This window comes from Monopterus albus, unplaced genomic scaffold (genome assembly GCF_001952655.1).
Source record: "Monopterus albus unplaced genomic scaffold, M_albus_1.0 scaffold385.1, whole genome shotgun sequence".
Lineage (NCBI taxonomy): Eukaryota > Metazoa > Chordata > Actinopteri > Synbranchiformes > Synbranchidae > Monopterus > Monopterus albus.
In genome coordinates, this window is record NW_018128265.1 from 177,979 (window position 1) to 187,915 (window position 9,937).

Genomic DNA, 9,937 nt, shown 5'->3' on the forward strand with positions numbered 1-9,937 from the left:
TGTACCACATCACCCGTATGCTTGTGGGTGCACAACAATAAACAAAACAGGACCCACTAATAAAAATCTTTGCTGTATTTACTGGTACAGGGAACCTTCAACCAAAAGTTCTAACCATGACCATATAGTAAAGGTGTTTTCACTTATTACACCTGATTAGTCAACATGCGAGTCGTCAGTGTGACGATTTGCTGTGGCGACCCCTAAACGGGAAAAGCTGAAAGTGATTTCCTTTACACCTGATCAGACATGCGTATACTGTAAGTCTGTGCTCGACTCCTCTGTTGCTCCTGCTGTGGTGTGACTGTTGCACTTTTTGCTGTAGCACTGAGTTTGTGAGATGTTCCAGGTTCCAGCTTGGCCCAACCTGCTGTGCCGTTTGCTACACAGGTTGCCTGTAGTATTTCATAACTAAACACACTTCCCCCCATTTAACTGCTTCTGTCCGTTTCTTCCAGTGTTCACCCAGTGAACACATTTTGGCAGGTGTGGAGCCATCCCTGTTCTCCAGGGCTTTGGTGTGAATGTTACCTACACAACATTTTATGTCAGTGTAAACAGGCTGACCCCTGAAGCTGCAGGGTGAGGCTTTAACCTTGGAGATGGCCTGACAGAACCTGTTGCCACTGTGACACTTTGGCGCTGTTTAGTCAACATGGCCTGTGCTATTCTCTCTGTTTTCACATCAACACATTTTGTTTCCTGTACAGTACAGCGTGAAGAAACTGGTTTACATTTCTTCTCTGTGCAGGTGTTTAAAGGAGCAGGTTATGCTGCCGCTCACTACTTCTGTAAGTGTTCAGAGAGGTGTTGTTTGCTGCTACTCTAAGACTTGAGTGCTTCTGATGCTGGGGTGCTTCTATCTGATAAATCTGTCATTTTGCTGTTGGGCCTTTGCTTATCTGGCATCTGAATGAGACATAATTTGCTTACCCCAAAACTTTACATAAAGACCAAGACAGAATTAAGGGTGTTGTATCTTTTTGTAATTTGAGTTCATACATAAACATATGTATAACAGTTGTTAGTTTCAATGTTCAGGGTCATAAAACACTTAATTATGTACAACAAAGAACATTTCTTTGCTGGTTTTGTAACGAATAATCAACCGAAGTGTATATTAATGACTTTTTAAAATTAGGATTTGGTTGTTGTTCGGACATCCTGGTGGCCCTGGATGTAACAAACCATGAACCACAGTGTTCCTGGTTCAAGTCTGGGTCATTTCCTGTCATCTAATAATAAATACTGACATGCCTAAAAATACACTTAAAGATTTTCTTTCTCTGTTGCTACTTACTTTGGGATGTTTTGGGGAAAGGAATAAGTCAAGGTGAACATTTTTCATATGAAGAAACAGGTTTTCTTCGATGGCCTTCAAAGTCATCTGCGCTTCTGGGAGCATTAGCTGCTATACCTGTCAAACCTTCTGTCTTTGCTTGACACAGTCACAGATGTACCACTCAAATTCGTGAGTAGGTTTTGAAACAACAGGTGCTCAAACTCAGACAAAGAGAGACAAAAACAGGCTATTGAATTTGTCACTGAGATGATGATGATAACCTGCAGAGCTTATCAACTGTAGCCAGGTATGATCTGCTCAGGCCCAAGTTACATTGTGGAAATGAATTATTACAAAGTTTACTTTAGGAATCCTCCAGTTTGTTTCAGTAGGAGAAACTGAGCAGGTCACACTCAGGGTCAAAAATAAAGGCCTAGTATTTGACTCCGTTTTTACTTTTTTGCAGGGCTTCTTTTTTTTTTTTAAACTGAGCTACATCAAAGTGTTTTACGGGGAACCTGCGTGACACCGAGGGATACCACCTCTGAAGCAGCATTTGGACACTTGACTCATCCCATTCATCACCTGTAAGTCTATCTTTGGGTGAGATAGCCAACCTGTCTTTGATCAGGGCAATCGCAGGGTTGCCACTGCCTTCGGTTTCAGGGGGGGCAGGGGGGCGGGTTATTCCATACTGTACAATACAAATCACATATGTCACATATTAGCCAGTGTATGGCCTCACTGTGCAGGAACAGAACAGATGGCTGTAAACTTTAGGAATAGCTGTAAAATGTCATTTTAGTCTTCAGGTCACTGACTGTGAGGGATTTTGAAGGTTTTCAAAATAACAGGATGTTAAACGGGGGATTAACTTTCACGTTCTTAGTTAAGATGTTTGTAGTTTTTGTCTTCTTTACTTACAGCATAAATTAAATAAGATAGTTGAGGACAGACATCAGCTTCATCACCAATGTGATTTGAAAAGAGATAAAATAAATGCATTTATATACAGTACACATATATGTAATTGGTGTTGTGTTGTTTTCAGGCACAACTCTACATGCTTTAGGGTTTCTTTCAGCCTGTGGTAATTCTTCAGCCTTCTTTAGGTGTTGTGCAAATTAGTAGCTTGTAAATAAATATATGCATCTTCAAAAATGCACATGATGAAGTATTTAGGTGTCAAACACTATCAGGTTTTGTTCACACTTAGTAAAAGTTGACTTTAAGAGTTGTATCTTGACTGCCTTCTTATAAAAACATCTACTAAATAGTTGATGTCATCAAATCCTTTACTTAAGTAAAAGGGCCAGAACCACAGTGTAACAATACTCTCTTAAAAGTAAAAATTATGTAAAAGTCCTGGTTTCAACATGTTACTAAAGTAAACGTCTTAGGTAGGTAGATTATTATTGATGCACTGACATAAGCAGCATGCAGTTGCAGTCATGTACAGTATTTCTCTGTAGTTTAACTTACTTACTTAAGTACCCGAAGTTGAGTAGATGTATCTGTTTGCATTCCAGCAGGCGTTTTTTGTCTGTATAAAATCAACTTGGGCGTTATAATTAAAATGCCATGTCATTAAGTATTTAATTTAAAAAGACTTACCGGTAAACAAAATACTTAATAAAGAGAAGAGAAGAAGAAGAAAGGCCTCCACGCTCTAATCGGTGTGCTGAATAATCACCGGAGTGCAGAATATTAACACTGAAACAGGAGCTACAGTTTCCTGGCCAGCGTTTAACAGGGGGTTTGATTTGGCCACCGATAGCATTTATACTGCAGAACTCATTAAGAGCCAGTGACGCTGAAAATGTTCTCACCTGTTGGAAAAAGGCCTTGTGACAACATTTTCCAGGGATATAGGACATGTTCCCTTTTGGTGAAAACCTATATCACCCCTGTGAAAACGACCAGCGGATGGAGAGAGATGAAAGGAGAAAACAAAGAACAAGGCATATAAGTGTTATTTGCCCCAGATATGCCAAGGCTGAACAAGCACACAGGTAAACATCAAATTTATTTGCTTGCTAAAATACCAAATAGTGTACGTTTGTTCTGAGCACGCAGTAAATGGCTCCACCTGTGAGAAATTTATCAAGAGGGTCTTTGGAAGACAGCAGGAGGTCTTTCAACATGTGCTACTCAGCTGCTCACCTTATAGTCCAGCTCTGCCTCTGCATGAGAGGAAAACCTGCACAGGTTACGGTAATGGGGAGAGAGATTTACATCCCAGCTCTGAAGAATCAAGTCACCCAGGCCATCCATCCAAGCCACAGTTTCTAAGGCCTGACTATTGCTCTGATTCAAGGGAGTATTCAGTGATGAAGCAGTATATATCTGTGATACTAATGACGCTTGTGGTTTGCATGTGGAACAAGTTCCCATACTCCCAGACGTCTCGTGTAGCGTCTCAGAAGCCTGCTGTGAGCTATAGCCCTGCTTTCACTTGTCCTCCATCACAAGTAATGTGTGTAAAGAATGAACAAAGTGGCAGAACAAACCTAGAAAGGAAAAACATCCACTTCCTCTGGGCCTGAGAGAGAAGCGTCGACAGCTGAGGTCTGCACCGTCGCTCCCAGTCCTCGTGGGAACAGGCGTTTCAGTGCTTTTACTTCTCAAGTGGAGTGTTTTGTAAAACCAGTATGGCGAGCCCCACATAGGCCACATGGTGACATGTTAAGAATACTATTAGACTTTTCAGATGACCATGTGTTAATGTGCTTAATAACTCCTTATCATTTAGACTGAATTTGAAAGCTTCTGAATCTAAAATGGCAAAAATTAAAATGGTTTGTAGAAGGCTAGTTATGAGTCTATGGTAAGGATTATTTTTATAATTGAATATACTGTACCACTGTTTATTATAATTATTAACTGAGTAATCAGTTAGCATCCTTTTACTTTTTAAAGTAAGAGTAAATAATAGGAATTAAGTTGACAAGGTCTTTTAAAATGAATAATTACTGGTTTTCTTATGCAAAAAACAAAATGTAAAATTATTACAACCTGTGTTAATTTTATTGTTTCCTGAACCACAAAAGTCAGACGTTCTGCAATGTGTAGATCCCTACACTGGCATTTACTTTCCATCTGACTTTTCAAATGATTCATGTAAAAATTAAAGGTGCACCAATCGATTGATGGAGATTGTAAGTGGCCAGTTTTCCTGTCTGTATCGGATGTGTGGTCACTGGTGCATCGGAAGTGTTTGGCGTATAAACAGTGCACAGAAACACTTTGGAGAAGGGGGAAACTACATCCAAACATCCAACAGATAGTACACATTGAGGGAATTACTGGCTACACATGAAATGCATGTATATGTACAGTGTATCCAACCCATGGTAAAACACAGCAAATACAAAGTACACACACTTTGAACTGGAATTTCCCCACTGTGGGATCAATAAAGTTCTACCTACCTAACTGCATCCTCAGTAGTAACAGACATTCTTCTGTTGTACCTGTTTATATTTCCACAAATACAAATATTGCATTTAATTTTTAGCTGGAGGTTTGAAAACAAAGAGAGGGGAAATGTAAAATTTGAATACAATGTTTTATATTTATTACATAAATTTTTCATTAAGTAAAAGTTAAAAAATGTCTGTGTATGGTGTCAGTTACAGTTCTTAGAAAGAAAATCGGCAGGGCAGACTTAAAAAAAAAATCTTAATCTGGCAAGAAAATTGCATTTGGTGCATCTCTAGTAAAACTCTTCAGTTTAAAATCTGTAGGATGCCTCACAACTCCATTCAAACTGTGTTTTGTGCAACATTAACAGGACCCATAGAGTTACAATGGTTGCATTATTGGCAAATAAAACACAATGAAATACACCTGAATGTTCCTTTAATTACTGGCAAACATCCCTTTGTACTGTCTCTTTGACAACTTGACTGTCAGCAGGTGTTTTAAAATGCCGCAGGTACACACCACTCCGATCTCTGTGGCCATCTTAAAAATAACATATTATCTTGCAAGAGCTGAATTTGTGAGCATTATAACACAAAACATTTCCCTGTAGGCAGCAGAGTGTCGAAGAGGGCAGTGGTAGTGGAGTCCTGTCCCAGTTTCACTTGATTTATCAAACAATTAGTAACAAAAAAACTTTGTAGTTTACATTTATAACAAGAATAAACTGGCCTTGTTTGAGGCCCTGTCAGCAGTTTTACTTCTCTCTGATCAGTGTGGTCTATGGGGAAAATGCATTTTGGAGGAGTTTTTGTGTTGTAGCACTGGAGTAGGCCACTGGGACAAATTAACAGGAAGACTGACTTGTTGCAGCATTTTCAGGTATCTGAATACATCCATGACAGATTAGTGTCTGTGCACTCGTCTGCTGAGTAACAGAGCAAACAACAAACGCTCATGTTTACTTGAGTGACTCCAGCTCCTGGAGCTTTTCAGTCTGCTTTCTTATCATTGTCCATCTGCAGCTGTTCCATTAGTAAATACCTTGTTTCCAAAGCTACATGCGCCTAGAAATGTTGAACAGAATTTGGCAGCATGGCTCCATTAGACTGGTCTATGAGGAGGCAGGAGCTCTAATTTCTTCATTCATAATTGCTCCTCTGTACCTACCTTTCTCTGCCGAGCTGAGCTTGACTCTGCAGTCGCATCCTGCTTCTGCTGCACATTCGCATCAGCTGCAGGAGAAGCAAATAATCAGATCTCACCACCTTTGGCAAAATCCCCAACCATGCAATGAAGATTCACCCAGCAGAACCACAAAGATTTATCTGGATTAGAAATGAGATTTAATGGTATTAATATTACAGTAGCTTGTGCTGTGCTGTGTGATTCATATGTTTTCATTAGGTGATGCAAGTGGGTTCACCCTTCAATCCGATCATCACCACTTCCATGAAGATCCACAAAGTTTGTCCAATAACTGCTTAGCAAGGTTTATCACTTCAGTTTGTTGTTATTTCTTTGTTGAGAAAACATCACTGTCTGCATAAACTCTCAGATGAAAGGGATTGTTTTGGAGTACACACGGTGCCAGTGGGCTGCAGACCTTCTTGTTCAGTGTGTAAAACACTGATCTGTTGTGACATCCTGTAACCACCAAGTGTCACAAGCTAGATCCATGAAGCTAAAATACTAAAACTGAAACCTGTCACGTAATTTGATAAAAAAAAAATTTTTATTTTGGTAAATATTGATGATTTTGTCTGAAGTTGCTTGTTCTCTTGGAAGAGGGATCCTGTGGTTTCTTCCCTTGTTTTTCTTTACCCATTAAAGAGTTTTCTTCTGATCTGATTTGAGGGTCTGAGGACAGAGGGTGCTGTGGAGATTGTAAAGGCCCTTGAGGCAAATTTGTGATATTGTACTATTTAAAGTTATGTTGTCATGTTAGTGGCCTTAACTAAATCCTCACATTATTAATATACAAATAGAGTCTGTATGTTAGACTTTCTCATTTAACAGTCCTGTGCTAGAGTGCACAGCCTATTTTCAGGGTGTATATGGTGTCTTAATTTCTTAAAAAAGATTCCTCCTTCCTTCTTTCCTTCAGCCTCTGTGCCGGCCCTCGTTTCCCTCCTCCTCTTTCCCACAGGGATATAACAGTTAAGTGAAGCCGACGATGAACTTCACCTTCTGTAAACTTTGATAGTGAGATGGCTTGATAGCACAGAGTGGTCTCTGGAGGGCTGAGTCCTTTTAAAGACACAGACCTCCCCATCTGTACGTTGCCCTCTCTGGGTCTGCTGGGGCCTGACTCTTTCAGCTTGATGACCCAGCCAGCTGCAGCTCCCACTCCCAAACCTGCTGTGTCAACGTTTACTTCCAAGAGAGTCAGTATCTACCTTTACAGCACCGTCTTGTCTTGACTAACTCAGCTGCAGGTACTTGTGTGAGCCGTGATTTTGGAACTTATTCACAAGGTCATTTTTGTAACTTCAGTAATAGAAAACTGGTGCTGATACAGGATTTTGTTGGGTTTGTGTATTGTGCGAGACAAATTATTTCAGCTGTTATATTTTTCTGTTCTAAACTTGTTAGATAAAGTGTTACCATTTTTTTCTATTTTTAAATGTATAAGTACCAGCAGATTAACATCTGAAGAAAGTCTCAATTTGTTTGTTTGCTGCAGGGGTTGAACTTTTGAATTATGGCTGGCCAATCCTTTACACACAACCATAACCACATTCATCAGACAAAATCTAATCTGTTCTGTGATATACAAACCAGATTTGCACCTTTCTGCCAACTTCTCCTCCTTTCTCTCAGACTCACATACTTTCCAGTGTGACCCTCGAGGTGCCCAGCAGGGTTCCTGACACCCTTCACTAGTGTGGACTAATCGGAACCAGACCTCCGGTTCTTCGCTTCTCTCTCGCTCACCTCAGCCAGTTCTGCTTATCCTTTAATATTTCCCTCTTGATTCCACCTTTCACCTCTATCTCCATCCACAGCTCTTGGCTCACAGCTCTTAGAAAGCGCTCAGACTGATCCGATGAAAACACAACTCCCTGCTGTGTTTTACTGCAAGGGTCTGCGTTAGTTGGGGGTGAGGGGTTGCGAGGTGCAGTGTTGAAGGTGTGTAGAATATGGCCATGTTGTGACAAATCAATGTGAGTGGCTATGTCCACATTTCCAGCCCAGGAGTTTCGGTTGTGTTTTGGTTAGCCATGCTGCTAACGCAGCCTACTCTACCTTGGCACCAGTGTGCCGGCACTGATGAATAAAAATACTAATGTAAAAGCACAGTGTGTCGTTATGGTGTGTTAACTGTGGCCCGTATTCAACAGTGAATAGCAGTGAATGCTCATGCTAACAAGGTAAACAAAAGAGCCCTCTTCCCATGGGCGTCCATGTCTCAGTCACCCCCCATATGTGATTAGTCAATGCAGAATCTTTGCCAGATGATGTCACCGTCCGGTGCAGTGAAAGAGATCCAACTGTTTCACTTTGCAGGGTCACTTTATTTTGCAGGAGCCCCCTGCTGTGAACGCAGTCCCCCATAGACATGATTGGAGGGTGCTGCGTTTTTTTCACAGACTCAGTCTGAATGGGGACTAAAGTCTTTCTTTCATCCTGTTGTTGTCTGATTTTCTTTTAGTGCAGCTGCGGATTCTGGAGTGGCACACCAGACATGCACATGATGTGGTCTCAAAAAGGTGGATGTGTTTTAAGGAGAATAGCCTACCATACAAAATGACGCCATAGCTAGCTACCATCCGTGGCTTCATTTTATTCTGATATCTACCTTAGCAGTCATGTGAGACGGTATCACTTATTTCAGCAAACAGAATGTCTACATATGACTGACAAAGCCCTATTGTGGCTGTAATACTTGTGACAGGAGCAAAACAGGAGTCAGGTGATGTTATTATAGAGTGACTAAGTCTGTGTTGCAGGAGGTTGGTTTTAACAGTATCTGTGACATGAACGTGATTCAGGAAACACTCATGGGTGGTATCAGAGGGTAGGAATTAATGAATCTGTCAGTTTGTGTGGTTATGGAATGGGAGCTCTGTAAAGGCAAGGAAAAGGGTGACATGCTGCAGTGGAACAGAATATGGAGAATAACCTACCTGGCAAGAGACTCATTAACAAAACTTGTATTAGGGCTTGTTCAAATAATTACTCATGGTCAAGAGAACTTGCAAAATGATTCTCAATTTTCTACAGTATATAGTAAATCTTTGCTATTTTAAAATTGTTAAGACTGTCAAATGAAATATTTAAGTTCAGCTCTGGCGTTCTGCTTTTGGCTGCAGAAACCGGACGCTTCCATTCAGCCCCAGAGGAGAGCAGAGAGCATCACCTGTGTGATTTGTATGAGGCTGAAAAGGAAATGTGTTTTATATTTTATACATTGTCCATTTGTTAAGGCAGCATGGTGGTGCAGTGGTTAGCACTGTTGCCTCACAGCAAGAAGGTTGGCAGCCAACTGGGGCCTGCGTGTGGGGTTTTCATGTTGTCACCATGCCTGTGTGGGTTTACGCTGGCTTCCTCCCACAGTCCAAAGCTGTGCAGGTTTGGTTGATCGGTGACTGTAATTTGACCGCAGGTGTGAATGTAGATGATTTTTGTCTCTATGTGTCAGCCCTGTGTTAGGCGGCGACCTGTCCAGGACGTACCACACCTCTTGCCCAGTGTTGGCCGGGATTGGCTCCAGTTCAGATGATGGATGGCTGGATGATGATCTTCAAGCTCAATGTCTCCTGGGCATGCTAGTCTGCTTGATATGACAGATAAATGTACTACATTTGTGCACATTTACACGCAAGACTTTAGACTTGGCTCCTATCAACATAAGAGAACCTTGTTTGTTTAGTTTATATTTGATATAATGTGGCTGACACATGTATTCGTTACCATGCATCTTTTTGTTTTGTCTCGCCTCTGTTTTGCAAGGCATGTATCGGCTGCACCTGTAGGTGTGTGACACTCGAATGTGCTCTTGACAAAATGCAGAAAAAAACTCAGTGACACTGTAAGATTTAGGTAACTCTGTCTCAGTGTAACCCTTTGGCCTGGCAGTTTTCTTTAACCTGCCGTCCTCCACTTCAGTGGTGTAGTGTATCGCTCACCCTCCGAGCTTGTGTGTTTGAGCAAATGTGCCTCCCTGGTGTGCATTTGGTTGTCTCAGTGCCCTGGAGCCCTGCTGGAGATTGGAAGATGTTATCCCCT

At 41.2% G+C, this 9,937-nt stretch overlaps 1 long non-coding RNA gene across 1 annotated transcript in view; it reads left to right on the top strand.

Moving 5' to 3' along the window:
• Positions 1 to 9,937, top strand: part of LOC109951427 (uncharacterized) — a 49,646-nt gene that overhangs the window by 10,221 nt on the left and 29,488 nt on the right. Inside the window, exon 2 of the long non-coding RNA XR_002273600.1 lies at positions 1,749 to 1,869. This is a non-coding gene — a long non-coding RNA (uncharacterized LOC109951427). The remainder of the gene's footprint in view (positions 1 to 1,748; positions 1,870 to 9,937) is intronic.